The sequence below is a fragment of the Aphidius gifuensis genome, linkage group LG6 (assembly GCF_014905175.1).
Source record: "Aphidius gifuensis isolate YNYX2018 linkage group LG6, ASM1490517v1, whole genome shotgun sequence".
Taxonomy (NCBI): Eukaryota; Metazoa; Arthropoda; class Insecta; order Hymenoptera; family Braconidae; genus Aphidius; species Aphidius gifuensis.
Genome location: NC_057793.1, coordinates 18,197,893 through 18,205,302, shown reverse-complemented (window position 1 = coordinate 18,205,302; position 7,410 = coordinate 18,197,893). Strand labels below are relative to the sequence as shown.

General features: G+C 34.1%; 1 pseudogene; it reads right to left on the bottom strand.

Moving 5' to 3' along the window:
- Positions 1-441: 441 nt before the first annotated feature.
- On the bottom strand, positions 442-5,575 carry LOC122859617 (annotated as a pseudogene).
- Positions 5,576-7,410: the final 1,835 nt, after the last annotated feature.

Below are 7,410 nucleotides of genomic sequence, written 5' to 3'. Positions count from 1 at the left end.
ACTACTAGTTAAATATTTTAACTACTAGTTAACTGTAACTATGGATTATAAAACCGGCCCTTAGTAAGATTTAATACCTGGCTTTTACTGACTCTTATATCTTTTTTATTATTTGTTGGAAAAAATCGAGAGTAGGCTCATTGGAAAGAGAGGCATCGATATATATAATGAAACTGTTTTTATTTTTTTTTTTTAACAAATAATTAGAACGACATTTGATAAATTAAAAACGACGACGTCACGGACCACTGACTTAAAATACTTATACCCGGTAAAGGTCTCGCTTTTTAAAAATTGAGGCGAGACTCTACCGAGTCTCTTGATAAAAAAAATAACAAAAAAAAAAATTTCGATATCTTAGGCCCTCGATATCTCGAAAAGTATTCGAGATATCGAAATTCTGTCGCGGCCATTATTATTCTCTCGAAAAGACGTTCTAATTTCAGCTGTCATATTTTGTCGCCACGGATATCGTAATATTGCCTTGAAAACCAATAAAAAAACAACAAAGTGAAATGAGTTGGCTAACAAAAATTTGCTTGATACGATCAAAGTGCTGAACAATATTTTGCTAATTGTATTGTTTTGTTAATAAAATTTTTGAATTAAAGAATATTTGGTTATCAGGTTTATATAGACTAGAATTTAGGTACTTGCATTAGCTGTTGCCCGCACGTCCTCTACACTGGAACAGGGAGACAATGCCGCAAGTCAAATTTTGCCCTGTGAATTGGACTGTGACTTTGCAGTTATATCACATATGAACTCATATAAACAATAACTCAGGAAAAATGGAGAAACAGTGGATCTAGCAATGGCAAACTCAAACGATATTTGGGATTTTTTTTGTCTATATTTATTTTATAAGCTATGATTTACTTCAACTTAATAACAATATTAATATTATTACTAATATATTCTGTCTATGCCAACAAATAAAAACCAAACTGTTTTGTAATCCTGAAATCATTGGATGCCTAGTTTATATACACTAGATATGAATATATATTTAATGTATATATTCTAAATATACTCATTAATAACTTTAAACTTGAATGCACATTACAAGATTTAATGTCAAGAAGATCAATCAAGCGATAAATTTTATCAAAGTATTTTTGCCATTCACCAAAACAATATGCAGACTCTTATATATTCGTTTTCCTAAATATTTGATACATGAAATGTTTCATTTTACTAAGTATAAGAAATATACATATACATTTTTGTACACGTAAACTTTTTGAGACCGCATAGAGCTTTTTACAATTTCATTTCAGTTTTTGAAATGCGAATGAAGTGCTTTATATTATCACACGAAAAACATATGGAATATTTACATGCTGTTGAAGATTGCTCCACAAAATTGCAATGTTTGATTGAACATAACTGTTTCTTTACCACGTATTCGTGCCTCGTCCTCTCCCTCTAAAACCACTGGCCCCGCCACTGAAATTTCCGCTGCCCCAAAATAGACTCCCTCGATTATTTCCTCGTGACATATAATTTACGGTAGGTGGACCACGAGATCCTCTATCAGTCCACGACACTCGAGGTGAACCCTGAAGTTTCCTCTGCCGTGTGGCTGAAGCACACCCTCGAGAACAAATGCTTCCTGTAACGGGGGACGACAATCTCGGTCGAAAATTCGGACTGGTAACATGTTGATTTTCATAATCATAAATAATCACAGGATGTAATTCATTCGTTGCAAGAAGACTTGGAAAAGAAGGCCCATTTTGCAAAAGTGATCGTGTTTTAGATGGTAAACAAACGTTCTCATCTTTTTGATCTGTAATGTCTCCATTTGTCGATTGTCTTGTCAACTCGTTGTCCCCTGTTGTTTTCCCCGAGTTCATTAGTGCCTCAAAATGTTCTGAGAGGTTCTGCGACGGTTCCTCAGCCTGTGCAGCAGAATTTTCTTGAAAACGATCTTCACATGCAATCTCTTTAGAGTTTACAAGAACTTTAAGTTCCGGGATTTGTTCATCAGTTTCGAAGTTTTCTGTATCAACATTTTCGGATTTTTCCGATTCAGTTTCATTTATAATCTTGTTTTGAATCAGAATTTCATCTAAGGTGCTGTCTGGCATTATCGGTATGCCATTATCATCGTATATGACACAGGTTTCTGGTGGTTGCAAAATGTTGCTTGATTACTTGTAATATTTTCTGCATTATTTTCCAGTTGATCTTGCCGTCGATACCGACGACTGTTGCAATTTTCATTAAATCGATCACGACGATTTCGAAGGAATCTTCCTCGTCCCCGATGAAAACCGTAGTTTCTCGATGATGATGGTGATGATGATGCTGTTGCTGCAGATGTAGATGTTCTTGGGATTGTAAATATCTACTTGAGCTGTTAATTCATCATGAAATTTTTTTCCAGAAGTTCTTGATTGTTGTTGATTGTTCGAAAAGTCATAAATTTCTGGATGATGGAATTCTGGTGGAACGGAAAATTCTGATGTGAAGGCTGGTTGATTTTTCATGAACGCTGATGATGAAATATCAGGTCGGAAATTTTCTTGATCTGTAGGAAGTTCTTGGTTGTTCTGTCGAAAGTCATCCCGGTTAGGGGCAAAATCCGACTGCGAGTGTTGACAAGGTTGTAATGAAAGTGGTGGAAACGACTCTTGTACATTATTAGAGATTTGTCCATGATTAACCGATACAACGTTCATCTCTAAATCCATCTGACGTGAAGTTTGTTGAGAAACACCTGCACGCATATCTTTGTCCTGAGATCTAAGATCAACCAGAATACGGCTTTTTTGTTTAACGCCGTCGGTTTCATCATCAGACATTTCCATATCCACACTTTCAACAATATCACCGAGTTGAACCGGTCGTCTAATAACAAAAACATTTAGGAAACAAAAAAGAAAAAACAAGTAAAATAATAATTAGTATTTTTTCTATAATCGAATCGATAGAAAATAATATAGATTATAGAAAGTTTTTACCTATAGTCTTGATCAGTAATAGTCCACAAAGTATTAATATTCGATTCAGGAGCTTCGTTTGTATTTGCTGCATTGTTGGCTGGACTTCCAGTCAAACTGATTAAATTTCGATGATCAACATCAGCCCCTTTCATTAGACGATGTGGTAACTGGTCTTCCGACGGTACTGGTATAAGAATAACTCGGTGATCAACATCAGCTGCACCTTTTAAAACTTCGTCTTCCGTTTGAGAATCATTGTACTGCACAGGCTTACGAAAACTTGATTTTTCATAAATTGGAGGTGAATCAGGAGTTTCAGATAAGCAACTTTCTCGTTGAATTCCATTTGACCAATTTTCATCATTCCTAGATTCCCAACAATCATGCTCGACATTTTCTGAAGACCATGAAGAATTTAAGTTTTTTCCTTCGTTTATTGATGTCCACGTTGGAAATTTCGGCGGAAGCTTGTTATAACATCCATCATTATCTAAAAAAATTGGCGGTGGAAGAGGTGGAGGCGGCAATGGATTATTTGTGTTCGGGCTGGATTTCTCGAAAGGCATTATATTGTTTTGGTTATTCTCATTCGAGTACGATAATAGTACATGTGATAATGGTGCACTGTGACTCGTAAGATTTTTTATAGCAGTGTGAGATAAGCCATGAACGGCCATAATTCGGGATGTTGTAGTGGAGTTATTTATTTGAGTAGAAGGTAATAATTGTGAGTAATCTGGTCGTTGTGGTGATTCTATTCGTGGCTCAGGTACGTCAAGACCTAGACCAGGAATCCCGCTCGATAACTGCGCCGTATCTGTAGTTGAAAATACATTTTTAATAAAATTAGAGTTGAATTCTTCGCCTCCGTTTGTCTTTGATGGCCTCATATTAATTACTTCGATGGGCATAGCCTTGTTGTAAGTCCGATCACTGATCGGGGTCACAGAATGGTTTGAAAATAAATTCTCTGTAAAAATTTAATATTAAGGTTTTTTAGTATGCAAATTTAAAATATGAATATAAAAACAATCAGTTTGTATTCTTACCATATCAAAATCAACATTCGTGCCCATAAATGAAGAAAAATTACTGGTAAAATCTGTTGAATTATTTTTTTCCAATATATCCGGTGGTGGTACTGGCATAGGCTCATAATCTTGACTGTAAGAACCATACATCAATGGTGGTGCAATTTCGATTGCTGAGCTCTGATTATGATCTTCATCTGGAAGTTCAATGTCACTATCAGGACTCGGTGAAGGTGCATTGATATCTGGCGATGGGATCGGTGATGACAATGTGGGCAATAACTCATCAAGTTTTTTTTTTAAGGTTTTTACACGACTTCCAAAATTTCGATAAGCCTAAAAAAAGGAAATGTTTGTATAAGTATAACAACAGGAAAAAAACTGAAGTAACACTTGATATTGACACGTACGTTTGTTACAATTTTCACTTCACTTCGCTGTGTTTCATAATATTGGTCAGCTTGTTCTAATAAATCCAAAACTTGGATTCTTTCGCGAATTTCTGACTCTAGAGCACATATATAGTTTTCAACATTCTTAACAGCCAAATCAACTTCTTTTTCTGCTTTCTTAACTTTTCGACGATCTTTTAATGACACGCAGAGTTCTTCAGAATTGTCAATATCAATATTATTATCACGCATTTCTTGTAATCTTAAGTCTGTTGTTTGCTCTAGAGCGGAGCATGAGCGCATTGTTGATATGAGAAAAGTTGGCTGAAATTCTTCAAGAGCATTTGTTGGTTGTAATTCTACTTTTTTTTTCGGAGCTGCCGAAATTAAGCCAGATAAGTCTGTGAGAAATTCCTCATCATAAACTTGACGTTGATCCCATATTTTGAAAATACGTAATATTCGGTGCTTAACTTTTTCATCTCGGACTAAGGTTGTTGCTCTTTGTAATGTGGTTCCCCATGATTCAACAAATTCATAATTTTTCCTTTTTGAATATTGAATGACATCATTAGCAAGGTAGAAAAGAGTCAATCTGTGCTCAACTTTAACTTTTCTTAAAACTTGTAACCAAGTCGCTACAATTTTCTTATGATGTATTCGCCTTCAAGGCACCACGATGAGAGACTTTGGATCGATTCTTGAGAATCTTTGAGGCCATGAAGCCGCTTCTCAAATTGTTCCGAGTCAAATTCTGAAGACGCCATATCTTCAAACTTTTTTATAATTTTAACCTCCTCAAATCATTAATTGAAAAATAACTTGACCTTTTGTCGATGGACATATAATATCATACAACTATGAATAATATTGAGTCATTATAATTATTATTCAAAAATACTTATTTTGACAGAAATATGGCCTAATGTTTTTGTGTAAAACCAACTAAAAATTTTTAGAAGTTATAAAGGCAATTTAAAATCATCAAGAGCTAAAAATTTCAATCTGGCTTACTTTGGAATTTATTTTTAATCGAAGAAGAGTGAGATAACTTAATTGTCATGATATTGTTAAATGCATGCTATGGAATTATTGTTTGGGAAAACGTCGTGTGCAAGTAATTAACCATAATATAACTTAGAGTTCGCTTCGATCAGATAAGAAAATAAAAGTTAGTTATAAACAATTAAAACACGTTCCACAATTCTTATATTTACGAATATCTCAAATGTGTTGTTTAGTTCACTTTATTCAATCACATTGACAGCGTTTGATTGATACAATTTTGAGGATACAAGATCAGCCATTTTTGCAAAGACCAAAACATGAGCTCGCGACTAATCCTCAGTACTAAAGTTTATTAGCGTTTTTTCCGATGGTGGCGTTTGAAGCTTTTCTATATGAAATCTATATAAAAATTTTGTTTAGCGCCATCAGCGGAAAAAAGCCTAATGAGAATTACGCCCGTGATATATGACTTAGTATTAGAGATGTTAGCGTTTTTCCGATGGTGGCGCTTGTAGCTTTTCTATGTAAAATCTATATAAAAAGTTCACAAGTGCCGCCATGGAAAATAAAGCCTGAATAACATCTGAAATAGCGTTTAGGAGCTTTTCTATGTGATATCTATATAAAAAAATTTGTCAAGCGCCATCAGCGGAAAAAAGCCTTAATGAGAACATCCTCACGGGTGCATGATGGGTAATTCGATTATTCGGGTATCATACAATCATACGTATGATACTACATAAAATGTATGATAGTTGAAACTGCCCTCTTTTTTTATAAAATGAACTCAATGATTTATTAAACTCTCACTCACACCGCTGTACACAGCTGTCAAACTGTTTTTTTTTCACACGATAAATAATAAATAAATTCATCAACGTGTATAAAAAATTTTATTAGAATTAAAACATTATACGAGAAAATAATTTAACAGTTAACATTATGACTTTTTTAAAAAATTCGCTCAGGAGCTTGCCTGCAGTCCAATTCACAGAGCATTACAATTTAGGGCTTTTTTCCTCTATTGGCGGCACTTGTAGAGCTTTTGTATGTGAAATCTATATAAAAAAAAAGTTGACAAGCGCCATCACCGGCAAAAAAAAGCCCTCAATTGTAAAAAATTTGCCCTTGGAATTGACTGTATTTATTTAGAGTTTTTGCCGCTGATGGCGCTTAAAAAAATTTTTTTTATATAGATTTTACATACAAAAGCTTTACAAGCGCCGTAAGTGGTGAAAAAAAGCCCTAAATTGTATTGCCCTGTGAATTGAGTCCAATTATTAGGGTATTTTTACAATTTAGGGCTATTTTTGCCGGATGGCTTTGTAAAATTTTTTTTATATAGATTTTATATACAAAAGCTTCACAAGCGCCGTCAGTGGAGGAAAAAAGCCCTAAATTGTAATGCCCTGTGAATTGGACTGCAGGAATATATTAGAGTGGGTATAAGCTAATATATTCAGGTATATGTAAGCTTATACCCACTCTAGAATATATTAAAGTATGCCAATATGATGAAGGAGGTCAACTTGGCAAATAGGTCTCCCGGATTAATATAATACGTTCCTCATAAAAAACGACAGGGAAAATATATTTGTGATATTGAGTGATGTTAAATTATCCGTGTGATTATAATCTCATAATTACTGTATTAATTATTTTTTTTTTGCAAGCTAATGAAACTATCTCTTTTCCTGGCATTTCATGATGTTCCTAAGAACCTGTCAAAACGCTCCTTGCCCACATATCATGTCTATTATCTCATTTTTTTATTGTAATTTTTGAAATTATTCAAATAAAATACAAACAATCATTTTTCGTTAGTTGATTTATTAATGAATATTAATAAATTCTTGAGATTACGTATTATGTTGACATATTGTTTTTGGGCGCCAAATATGTGTACAATGGCGGATAGGCAAAATGGCGTCAGTAAAATAGTTTAAAAAGTTAAATGTAGAGGCGCTCTTAATGTATGATACATAGAGTGGGTATATGCTTATACCCACTCTAATGATACATGGCGTA